This window comes from Caloenas nicobarica, chromosome 11, assembly GCF_036013445.1.
Source record: "Caloenas nicobarica isolate bCalNic1 chromosome 11, bCalNic1.hap1, whole genome shotgun sequence".
Classification (NCBI taxonomy): domain Eukaryota; kingdom Metazoa; phylum Chordata; class Aves; order Columbiformes; family Columbidae; genus Caloenas; species Caloenas nicobarica.
The window spans coordinates 7,420,751-7,434,201 of NC_088255.1; the positions used below are offsets into that span (position 1 = coordinate 7,420,751).

At 37.9% G+C, this 13,451-nt stretch overlaps 1 protein-coding gene across 5 annotated transcripts in view; it reads left to right on the plus strand.

Annotated features, from left to right (window-relative positions):
• The window catches only part of DOCK3 (dedicator of cytokinesis 3), a 211,569-nt gene that overhangs the window by 37,098 nt on the left and 161,020 nt on the right, over positions 1-13,451 (plus strand). The window lies entirely within an intron of this gene.

The window sequence follows — 13,451 nt, forward strand, 5'->3', positions numbered from 1 at the left end:
CTTTTCTATGAGGATCATATGCCCCTCAAGAAATTGTCTTGGAAAGCAGCGCCCAACCTTTTTTATAGCCCTCTGACACCTACTACTCCTTGTTGTTCCATTTCCAATGCTGACCTCTCTGGTGTATGTGAATAAAGCAATCTTTTTTGTTTTCTTCTTGTAAGATTTTTCCCTCTCCCCAGTGTCAGATGAAGAAGGCAACAGTAATACAATGGTAGTGAATTGGAGAAAGGGGATTCATTTTACCTACAAATGAGTTACACTTCCTTTCTACTAATCTATTTCTTTTTTATTGTTAAATCCAGTTCCTTGAGGAGTGGGAGAGAGAAAGCTCTAGCTATAAACTTACACTTAGTGATTTTCTTTCTGGGACTGCTTTCTCTTCTAGCTCATGGTACTTATAACATTGCACACAACATTATTGTACCTTTAAATAACAGGGGAAAGAATTTACTGTTTTTGTAGAACTTTGGAAGGAGACATCTGTTCCACAAGAAGAGCTTCAGACTACAAAATAAATTTTGTGGTGGGTTTCTCCAGAAATTATTTTTTAAAAAATCAAAAATGAACAAACAAGGCACCCTCCTCCCACAAAACAAATGAACAAACCCAAACCAAACCTAAATATTTTCTACTACAGAAATAATCAGAGAATTGCTTAGGTTGGAAGGGACTTCATGAGGTCATCTGTGTCAAGTGCTTTCTCAAGTAGGGTCAGCTAGAGGACATTGTCCAGGGTTGCATCCAGTCAGGTTTTTAATTTCTTGTGAATGGAGACTTCACAGCTTCCCTGGACAAAGCTGTCAGCATTTCGCCACCTTCAGTGTTTCCTTCATTTCAAGACTACTGATGTAGTGCCATAGCTCTTCTGACAAGGAAAAACAATCTACACCATTTTTGGGTGGCTAACAGAAATTTGTCCAGTTTACAGACTGTAAATCTGAAGCCTGAGGAAGTGAACAGAGGTGCACAAATGGATGGAGCAGAGCTGGGCTTAGGATTTTATAATTGGTATTCAGATTGGAAGCTATGATGTTAGGTCATATCTTAAAATGTATTAAGAGACTAAATGCAAATACTTGCTCGTTGTTGGATCAGCACAAGCAGAATTTTTTTATTATTCCCAAACTGTAATACAAATCATCTAAGAGATCTAATTAACGTTATTTATCATGCTACTGTGCCTAGTCAGCTTTGTAGAAAAGTTTGTTACTGTAGTGAGGTCAAATGTTAGTTGTTACTGCAGCTGTTTTCAGTAGGTCAGTACCTATAAATGGTAACAGTAGGCACTTCATTATTTAACAGTATTGCACTGTAAGACAAGTGCCAAATAAAACGTACAGAATCTCTTCATATCTGTGAATGGGCCAAAATGTTCATCTCATGCTTTTTGGCAAACTTCTTACTGAGATTATGGTTTGAAAAACCAAGTTTGTTTCAATTAAAAATTAAAAAAAGTTGCTTTAGTAATATCATTGAGATACATTGTAAGGTTTGTATTTGCTTTTCGGTTATACAATAGGAACTGGAATGTAATACCAGCAGTAAAAACCCTGCCTGAAGAGGGGTGCTGTGTTGCTCCAAGATAAAATAGCTCAGCTGAAAAAAAATTGGAGGTAGGAGGAGATCAGTGAGAAATGGAAGGGCAAAGGGAAGCACAGCTTTGAGAGAGACGGGTGTAGAAAATGAGTTTGAGTAAAATATTGGCAATATTCCGTGGTTCTCTCTGACCACAGAGAGTCTATGCTATTACTAGGAAGAAACTCTGTGTGGAGAAGTTTGAATAGGTTTGAATTATGAGAGCTGTGCAGTAATTTTAGTTTGTAGGTCTGTGAAATATATATTGGAAAGTATAGTCTGAGTTCTCTATACTACTCAGGGCTGTGATATTCTTGTAATTTTTGCTATCAAGGTGAAAGCAAAGTGATAGTCTTAATAGAACCAGAAGCTGAGCCTGTGGAGGAAAAAGCATTTCTGTGCAATGAGTTCTTAAAGGATAGTCTTAATAGAACCAGAAGCTGAGCCTGTGGAGGAAAAAGCATTTCTGTGCAATGAGTTCTTAAAGGAAGGGCTGTGTCTAAAAGGAATTTGAAATAAAAAGATGTGCGGTGTTCTCTTTGCTTTACTATAATATCATGTTGTACTCCGAGTAGTTGTATTCTGGTATTATAACCCTTCAAATGCTAACAAAACAATAAGAATTTTGAAAATGCGAGAGTTTTCAAATTGGAAAGGGGAGGGATACAAATAGTACTGGTATGGAAGCTATAAGAAAATTTATTCAGAGGTTTTGTTACTCATATTTTGGTATTTTAACTAGTAGTAATGGTAACCTAGTTAAAATTCTATCAGAAAATGACATTTAGTTGCTACTGAGCGATCAGTAATACAATTTAAATATTTAATATTTTTTAAAAAGTGAAAATTATATTACTTTTATGGTTTGGGGATACAAAAAAGCATGTTTCTTTTCCCTGTTTGCGTATGTAGTCTGTGTGCAGATAGACATAGTGCCATGACACTGGAAGATAAAAAAGCAGTTCGTTGTTATCTGATTTACCTGTATTCAGGCTTCTAAGATGAGCACAGGAACAGTAAGAGTTAGTAACTACTTTCTGTCAAAAAAGGTCACTGTTCTATTAACCTGCCTGGTTTGGATGTTCCTACTTTCCACTGCCATTGTACAAAATTTTTGAGAGGGAGTTCACAGGAACTGCGTATTTAAAATCTGCACCATGTAAACACTGTATATTGATTTGCTCATAATGTAGGTAGAGTTTCTGATAACCATAGCTGACCAGGTATGTATGTGTGTGTGTGTATACGTATGTGTAAGTGTATGTATAAACTTATGTACATATATTGTCACTAAGCGTATGGACCTTTTATCTTATGTTGTTATTTTGCCTGGCTCAAATACTCCATATTGTTTTTTAGATTAATCTGGACAAGATACCTTTTTTTTTTTTGTGGGAAGCCTAAGAAATTTAAGGTTCTGCTTATCCTTTCTCAGTATACAAAGGCTTATAAACAAAAGATGCCAGTGATTCCCTTCCCCAGTATTGTACTTGATATAGTGTGGAAGAGGAAAGAAAAATAAGATTTGGTACCACTATGGGAAGCTGAGCTTGTTCGTGTGACTACTCCAAAGGGACAAGGAAGAGAGAGCAGAAAAGCAAGAACAAACCGTGGAGAGACTTCTGTAGGCACAGAGGTGGATAAAGATGCAAAGTTGCATTTGTTATGGTGAAATGTATGTATGTGGCTCTCATGTAGTAGCCCAGACCAGTGTGTGACTTCCATTGAGACATCAGGTAGATAACTTTCTCTCTTGCCCTGTATGTGTTGATAAGATTTGTTATTTTTATAATGCTACTAAATAAAGGATCTGCAAGTTCTCTGTGAGCTTTAGTTAATTAGGTCAAACAAGACTCCTGTGAGTTGTTAAGTCAGCTAAAGAGATCGCTGAAACTCACAGTTCAAGCATAGTAGCTATTTTAACAGTACAAAAAATTCCTCAGAGTTTAAGATGTGATGTGTTGAAATGGCAGATGAGTGTAGAGAGACTAAACTTAATTGTCCAATTTAGGATTTGGTCAGAACACTAAAGGTAATTTTCTACTTTTATGCAGGAGTGGGGAAAAGGATGTGGAGTAACTTCTTGTTTAGTTTTAGGAGTAAAACCTAATGGCGTTGGGAGTAGATGGGATTTTGCCAGCTGAATCTGGAACAAATTTCCTATTGGCTCCTTTCAAATTTTCTGAGAATCCTATCAAGGAAAAGAGAGTGGGTAAAAGGACTTGGTGGAATTAAAGCTATCTGATTTGGGTGGTTTAGGGTCTCCCTAAAATTGAAGCATTAGTTCAAAACTCATATTTTAAAAAATGCCATTCACTGAATCACTGATATAGTTTACTCTTGTAGCGGAGTATTTTATAGGACATTTTTATTTAGTGAGATATCGTTTGCTTCATATCTGATAAAACATGGAACTGCTGATGCATTTTTTTTAAATGCATAGCCAGAAAAAAGTGTGATATGATCTAAACCAGACATGCTGCACCCAAGCTCTACTTCAGAAGGTTTCCCTTGAAGGAATAGAATTCCTTCAAGTCAAGGCTGAGCATATTTCATACATGCTTATATTTCTGTGCAAGCAAAATCCTGGAAATACGAGATATGGACAGAGATGGTATTGCATGTGTATGTCCTCTTTCCTTTTTTTGAGTCATTGTCATGGTTACCTTCAAAGAGGAAATTCCTTTAGGCTGATTGTTTAGGCGTTCTGAAAGACACATCTAAGAAGAGCCTTAAAAGCTTGTCTAGCCCTTGTTGACACTAACAGAGAGACTCAAAATTACCACTTTATTATCCCTAGTGCTATGTTCTAATGCTCCACAGTATAATGGATATTTTTATATCTTTATATATTTAGAGTGAAGGATGGATCTTCATGGAGTGGCCAGGAGCTCAGATATGAGTCTGGGGCAGCTGATAGTATTCTTTAGTGCTGCATAGAATATAATGAAACTAAGAGCAAACATGTCTGCTTTCAGTAGCATCTAGTTCTTCAGCTTCTCAAAGGGAACAGTGTGCTGGGAAAACATCTGATTGCTTAGCAACTTAATCAGAGGCTTTTAGCAGATTTGTCATGTGATTACTAGAAAATACTTGAACATTTTTCTTGATTGTGTTGTGAAGAATATGTGCAGAATGATTTGGAGAATGCAGAATGATGAACACTTCAATGTTGTATGCATAAGTTGGATATTTTTATAATTTGGTATGTTCAGTTGTGGAAGGGGAAGCTGGAGATAAATCATAGAATCGTTGAATAGCCCAGCTTTGGAAGGACCTCGCAAAATGATGTGTTCCAACCTTTTGTGAGAAAGGGAGCCTAGATGAGATTATCTAGCACCCTGTCCACTCACATTTTGGAAACATCCAGCAATGGGGACTTGACCATGTCCCAGGGGAGGTTGTTCCAGTGAACGATTGTTCTTATTGTAAACTATTTATCTCTTATCTTGAGATGAAACCTATGCCAGTGCAACTTACACCTGTTGCCCCCTGTCTTCTGCATGTGGCTCTTTGTGAAGAGACAAGGGGCAAGCCCCTCCTCTTTGTAGCTGCCTTTTTAGTACCAGAATACTGTGATGAGGTTCCCCATGAGCTGCCTTCTCCAAGGAGAAAAGACCAAACCCCTTTTGTCTTTCCTCATAGGGTGGGTTCACCTTTCTTGAATTGTGGGGACCAGAATGAAGACCACAATATATGTGTGTCACAGTGTGATTTATGTCTATGCATTACCTTAGGAGTAAGAAGCTTTTGTACCTAAAATTGTAGACTTTTACACTGGTTGGTTGTGTTATCTTAGCTGTGGTTTCTCAGAGGTCTTTAGTGGATGTCATGACCTCAACATTTCTTCTTTGGTGGAATAGTCCTCATGTAAACTTTCTGCTTTATTAGGTCACTACCATAAAATGCAATCCATTTCAGTACATCTCCCCATTAGCACTCACTTGCTGAAGTTTAGTTTACGTGCTTCGTATTTGAAGATTATAAAGGATTCACAGAATTACTATTTTTCCCTTCCCAATTTTTTAAGAGATTTAATGCAGTCGGTCCCTCATAGTGATTTGTGGAAGTCTGCAACCTTTAAGGAATTAGAAATAGGCATAAACTTTAGGAGAGTAAAATAAGACTAGTTTGTAAGCAAGTCTTATGTAATTAAAATATGAAAAATTACAATAATTTGTTTGAAAGTTACTTTCCTTTGAAGGCCACAGAACTTATGGCTAGTTTATTGGATCTAAAGAACAGTGTAACAAGGAGCAATATATGCAGTACATTTCACCTTTCATTCACTTCCATATATAGATTTGATACAATTTAAGATTATTAGAATCAACTAGACAGTTCTTATGTATTTTCAAACAAACAAAAGGTTGACTATAAAACAACTACAAAGTATTAATCATACTGTATGGGAGGAATACATGTTTTGAGTTACCATGGAGATGGATAGATTTTTATAGATTTTAAAAATAAAGACCAAATTAAATGTAAGTCACCTTCTGGTGTCCTTGGCAAGTCCTCCTGTGACAAACTATATGCAGGGTGTTTTTATAATTTCTTGCTTTGTAGGAGAATGTTATTTAGTCATAATATGCTCTTTCATTTGATAAATAGAACAGCTGCCTTGCCGGTACTGAAATTCATAGCAAATTGAAAGGGATTTGGAGGGTGTTTTTTGAGATTAATTTTAATTTTTTGTAGTATTAGTTTGTAGTTAACAAAGAACTCTTTCCTTTTAGAACAGTGTCCAGTCTACTGCGTGCTGAAAAGCTTGTTACTGTATGCATGTAAAGTACGTGTACAGTATTAAAACACAGGAATTTGGTTTTATTGAATGCTGGTTTAACTACCTGTGAGCAGACAATCAGCAAGGAAACAATAGAATTTACTCAGGGGGAAACCAGTGGCTGACCGGTAGATGCTTTCAAACTGTTTCTTTTGTACTATTAACATACTGAGTATTTAGTTACATTAGACCAGGGAAGGAAGGTTTTAATACAAAAATCCAAACAGGAATTGGAAGTTTTGTTCACCTGTAACTGGAGAGATGCACCTAGGTTGTTCCCAATATAATGTTATCACCAAATTCATGTGAAATAGAGACAAATGGTGGTGTGGTTTGATTTTAGCCTTCCAGAGATGTACTTTGAGGAAATATGGCAGGGTTTTTTTTGTTTTATTTTGTTTTTAAAGCACAGAAAATTAAAGAGGGAAAAAAGGGGCTGGCAAAACTGGCAATCTGTCTTTTTGGAGTGAGCAAGCTTGTGCGCATGTATAGAGCTTAGAAGGAAAAAGACAGATCATCCCTAGTGGGTATTTATTGGAACTGAAAAGACAGTTTGTTGGATTTCATTTTATAGAAGACAGATTTTTTGTTTGTTTGTTTTGTTTTGTTTGTTTGGTTTTTTAAATATAAAAGCGAAGAACATCTGTTCTTTTGGCAGCCTGTATGGCACTGCTGTCCTTGTGGTATCAAGAAGTGTCCTTCAGTCTTACCCTGATTTATGTTACTTTCTATTGTTTCTATCCTTAAGACACAGAGAGAAAAAGGTTACTAATACATGATTATTATAATTATTAATATTTATTGTCATTTTACTACCTATATAGAACACAATTGTACATGTTTTCTAAGGGGAGTGAGTAACAGCAAGTTTCACAGGTCGGGGGGTAGAAAATCAGGGTTTTAAGAATTAGCGTATGCACAGGCGTACTGCAAACCTGGAGCTGCAGCAGCAGACAGCCAGCGCTTGCCCTGCCAAATCTCATTACTCTCTGCACTGGTGAATTTGGCTGGGCAGGAGGTAATGGTTGGTTATTGTGTCCTTCTAAACAGACAGGAATAAAAATGCATCTTAATTTAAAAACTCAGTGGTAAGTTTGGCAAATGGTTAGATAGTTAATTTTACATAAAGTATTAAGGTGAAACTAAAAATTAAACAAGATTATTAAAGACCAGTTTCTTCCTTCTTGTTTCAACTTCCAGCCTCATGATTGTGGCTATACTGTGGGGATAACTGGTAAATAAAAACTGTTCTAAAAGTGTAAGTAGGATTGCAAAGGCAAGCATTCAAGAACAGGGAAATGCCTGTGTTCTCAGTTTAGTCTACTTTTTCTGTAAGAGTTATGATAAGTCACTGCTATCAGTTCTTCAGGTAGTGAAGATACTTTATGACTGTACACTTACCCCTAAAAATAACATACTGCCTTTGAGGAAAAAATAAATCCATCAGATGATATGAAAATTCCGAAAGATAAATGAATTTAGGGCACCCCAATAGCTTATAAAACAAATAGCCATTTCTTTTTAGACCCAGTACTCACTGCCACTAGTAGCTCCAGATCCAATGTGTTCAGATGAGATCCAGTACCTATTACAGAAAAGCTGTTGCTGAAATAATGGAAAAAATAAATCAAGTGTAGGACTATATTATTTTCCAATAATAGCCACTGATATAAGTATACCTCTTAGTATCAGTGCCTTCCTGCTGATGTGGTCTCTAGTTGTTTTCCTCCAACACGAATGTGTGCTGCTGCTGCTGGTTCCAAAGGGGACAGCGAGTGCTGAAGGGACACAAACACTTCTCAGCGCAGCACCACGTGTGTGCAGCGAGAGCGGCTGTTGTGCCAGCAAGTGCAGAGACACAGGAGACTTGGGAACCCCTGTTCTGGGGGTGAGTGTTGAAGTAACACCTTAGAGTCCACAGAAGTGTAAATGCTTTTTAAAAGTAATATTTAAAGTCTCCTCTTCTGCCCAAAGTGTTCTCCTCAGTAGTTAAGATTGCATGTGCGTGTGATTTGTCGCAAGGCTTTCTTGGGGTAATATGGCTATATTGATTCTTTCTTTTCAATGTGTTTTGCTGAGATGTGTGTGAATTTTGAAATGTCCCCAAGCTGAAAGGACGTCTCATAAATTTGGAAGATCCTGAGTCCCAAGTTCTTTATCTGAAGTTTGTTTTATTTTTTCAGTAAAATGACAGTAGTCTGAATTCAAAGACCTTTATATAGCCGGGGAAATAGTGGTATCTTTTATGTTCTTTGCCATTCAAACATTAGATGCTTGATCTAAATTAAATTGCAGTTGATGGAGCAGATTTCAGTTTATTCTTTCCAATATGTCCTGGGAGGTGACAGGCAATTTGTGAATACTTGCTCTGTGGGCTGTGCAAGAGCAGGCATTCAGAAATGCAGCTGAGATTGCATCCTTTCAGCAGGAAGGGGACACCGTTATTTAATATCTCCCTGGAGTTTCCAAGCTGACGTAGGCTGGCATTGCTACCGAAAGAGGCACTTTGTCCCCCTCCTGTCCCCTCCCTGCCCTTGCTGGCAGCAGCACTGGGCTGGGTGACAGTGAGTGGGGCCGAGGAGCCGCATGTCCCTGCATTGTCACTCGGGAGCTGGTTATGGGGAGTCTGAGCTGCTCTTTTGTTTAGTCCAGTAGATAGAACTGTTTGATAGAACTGTTATGTTGATGTTTGTTATGTTGATGCTCACCTAAGATGCAGGTTTATTATTATTATTCTTATATCACTATAAGTCTTTCTTCGATTTAAGAATAAGTCTCTTTTATGAATTAGCTTAAGCTCAGTTTGTTGTGTACAGATGCATGTATTGACAGTGTTTTCTAATATAAGAGTTGAAGTACTAGTAGTGATCCTAGTACTGTACTTTTCAACACCTTCTATTACTGACAGCATTTAATATTTTCTTTTGAGTCAGGGTAGGCCAGTAAAGGGTTGAAGGAAGTTATTTTATTTTGGGAATCCATCTGTATCTTTTTCCTTCATTTTTCCTGATAGCCTCAGAACTTGTAGTAATAAAGTGGTTTTTTTCTCTATGTGACCTGGCAATCTTAGCCACCTTGCAGGGTGCATACTGAAGAAGCCCCGAGTTACCATTGTTAAGGAAAGAGGTAGTAACATTTTTGGTCTCAGAATTTTTGTTTTGACCTGAATAGCTCAAGTTTAATTTGAAGTGCACAGGGCCGCTTACCTTCCACAGTGAGATAAACTTCAGCAGTTTCTCTGCAGATGAGATTTCTGCCTAGTGAGGATCTAGTGGTGAGTGGTTTCACTAATAGTATCAAATGGACTTGTTATTTTCTTATTAGAGGGAGGTGCTTGGAGACCTGCTCAGGTAGGATTTAATGAATTGCTAAAATGTAGCATAGAACACTGGCTCATAATACTAAAAAATAAAAAACAACCGACCAACTTATTTTCTGGGAAAACTGAGAAAGAACAGCAGGAGCGGTTTAATGCTCTTTTCTGTCTCTTTACTAATGAAAAGGAAGGTGTGAAGGAGCAGGTGTATGGCAGGTTTTCATGGATGCGTTGATAGACTTAAATTACTGTAAATGAAAACATTAATTATGGAATATTTATTAGAATGGAAGCGAGGGAAGAAAAAATAAGATCTTAATCACTGTGGGGTTTTTTTTGTAAAAAACAAATAATGTTAAGGGTATTGTATACAGATATTACTAGTATCTTAATTTCATTTAAATGTATGTGGTGACTAAGTTTTGATCCTGGAAGTTATTGGTGCATGTGCTGGATCCTTATGTAGATGTATATTTTTAATATTTTAAAGATATGGTTTTTTTAAAAAAAGTAACTATACTGTCATTTTGCATGAGAAGGTGAATATTACGTGAATGTTATGTGCTCTTTTAGAAGAGCAGCCCTAAGTTTCTCAGAACTCATGTCAGTTATTGAATGGACTTCAGATGTCAAAAGAAACAAGCCCCTCACTAAACACTGGGAAACTTTGGTTTGTACTTTTGTACAGGGAGCTCAGCTTCTCCATTTCTTCCATCAAACACCTCTCCCATCACTTGTCCTCTTTTGTTTCATTTATTTTCAGGATCGCTGTCTGAGTTGCTCATTAACTCTTCATCTCCCTTTCCCTGGTTCCTTCTTAGTTACTTCCCAGTCAGCCCCAGTGATATGTGTACTAGTCTTCCTGCCTTCCTAAATTACTTTTTGTTTGTTTAATTATTACTCTGTTATGAAAGGAAACGAGTTGAATAAGTATTGAGTTAATTTTTCTTGCAATTAAAAAGTTATTACTTGAAGAGGCGCTAAAGATAGTGATATAGGGATATCCTGTTACCTTTCAAAAGAGGAAAATATTGTGACCAATCCACTGCTAAGAAGATACAAACCGAAGATAAGTTTTCTGGCAGTTTTTATCTGGCCCTTGTGTCACAGAATGTAAACAGAATGGCAGTTTGTTTTGGGGGAACTAGCAGCATCAGTGACAAGTTTAGACTTGGGAAGATGGTTTTAATGAGCCAGTTAGGCTGCTTGTTGGATTTTAGTGTCAGACTCGGAAGTAGTTGCTGAGTTTTCTGTCTCAGATCTGACAATAATTGCAGGCATGTCAGCTCCCAATGTAATACTGTTGACTGTCATCATGTAAATCTACATTAGAAACGTATCTAAGTGCTGGTATTCTGTTGAAGAGTTATTCCATTACCAGCATAGTAGTCTAGAAAAAACATAATTGTGATTTGATATTTCTGTTGAAACCAATGGTATTGCTATGTTAGATAAAGCACAGAATAGCAGTATTGAAATAGTTGCAGAAGGAGGAAAGACAGACATTAGGCATATTTCCTTGTTTAAAAAAGAATTTTCTGTGTGAAACAATCTAAAGTAATCTTTTCTAGTTGTCAGTTTTATTTATCCTAGAAAAGCCATACCCTGTTTTAAGATATAATTTTTTAATACCTTCGTTCTTCATTTCAGTACCCTTTTTTTTTTTAAGGTAGAGCTGGGAAATACATAACTAGGTAGCTCACTGGCATTGCCGAAAAAGCCAAAATTTTCTTACATGGGCAATAACCCGAAACATTTATACATTGTGTGTGAATTTCTGATGCAAATAGTGGTCCTATCTCAGTGTATTGTTACAAGATGGTACTAAATTTGATACTGTAGCTTTTTTTTTTTTTTTGAGAACACTGTTGTGCAGTGAAAACCACCATATTTCTGATGGAGTTGTCCCATTTTATTAGAGGAAATTAGAAAGCTATACCTTATGAATAATCTTTTGTTAGAGGTCCTCAAGCTGGCCTGGCAAGGACCTCCTGATGGGTGTCCCTTTGAGGACTCTAGAGCGGGGGTGTCAGACTCATTTTCACCGGGGGCCACATCAGCCTTGCGGTTGCCTTCGAAGGGCCAAATGTGATTTTAGGACTGGATAAATGTAACTGCTCCTACATTCAGCCCTTTGAAGGCAACCGCGAGGCTGTTGTGGCCCCCGGTGAAAATGAGTCTGACACCCCTGCTCTAGACAATCCCCTTTTGTTCTCTCTTCTACCCCTCTGACCTATTGTGTTGAATCTCTTTACCAGTTCTAACTCAGTCCAACAACAAAAAAAAATTCTTGGAAATAAATGACAGTGCAGAGGGGCAAAATATAATTTTATTGCTTCTGCCGTAGGAAGGATTGCAGTGCGATTTCAGGCATATTGTGAAGCAGAAGGTTATCCAGACAAGAATGAGCTTTGAGAAGCCCAGCTTCATAATGTACGCTGTTTATTGCACTAATGCATACACTAGTGTCTGTGTGGCTGTGCAGTGGGAATTAGAGAATTATCTGGCTGAATGCTAACCATCTTTAATTCTGTTGCTGTTTTTCTGGCAGATTAGATTCTTGATGAGCTCACTGTACAAGTGCCAGTCACAGTGCAGGGAAAGGAGACAATAGGTTCAGACAGTGAGAGGTTTTGAGACTACTTGCTTTTTTTCAGAAACACAAATTTCTGGTGGTTTGAACTGACTATGCCACCAGTGTTACACTTTAACGTAATGAAGGAGTGGTTACTCATAAAAGGGGGGGTTTATACTATTGGTAATAGTCTGATGGCAGGGATTATTATATTGGTTATTGCAAACTCTTCTGTTGTGGAACTTGATTATTGCTTTGTTTATTATCTCCATCATAATAGTTTTGGCTTAAAAATCAGACAGAACCACGCAAAGGATCTTCCCATGGCTCACAGGGAGTTTTACTGCTGTGTCTCAAGTTTTACAAACACAGAATCATAGAATCCTGTAGATTGGAAGGAACTTCTAGGGGTCTCCAGTACAACCTCCTCCTCGAAGCAGAACCTACTAGAGCAGGTTGTTGAGGATCTTGTCCAGTTGAGTTTTAAATATTTATGAAGATCCCACAACCTCTCTGGGCAAAAATCTGTTCTAAATTTTGACCACCCATTAGGGGAAAATGTTTTCCTCTTATCCAACTGGTATTTGCAGTGTCTTTTGCCTTTATTCCTATTCTGGTGCATCTCTGAGAAGAATCTGGATCCATCTTTTCTAAATGTTCCCATCTGGCAGTTGTACATGGTAAATGAGTACTCCAGATGTCTCATGACTACTGAATAGAGGGTAAGAGTTGCATCCTCCGACCTGCAAGCTCCCCTCTTGCTGATACAGCCTGGTTATGGCTGGTCTTTGCCATAAGGACAGCAGTGCTGGCTCTTGTTCTACTTCTTCACCAGGATTGCCAGATTGTCTTCCATAAAGCTGCTGCCGGCCCTTGTTGCATAAGGTTATTCTATCCCAGATGATGAGGAGTTCGTATTTGCCTTGGAAGAACTTCGTGTGGTTCTTTTGCATCTGTTTTTCCAGCCTGTCAAGGAGGCTCCTCTGAACAGCTCTGAACAGCAGCCTCCAGTGTGGTGATTGTTCCCCCAAGCTTGTTATCCCCTGCAAAGTCTGGGACACTGCACTCCATTCCAGTACCCAGATCATTCGTAAAGGTGTTGGTACACTGAGAGATGCCACCAGGAACCGGCCACAAGTTGGCCTACATACTGCTGACGACCATCCTCTGAGCCTGGCAATCCAGCCAACTTTCCA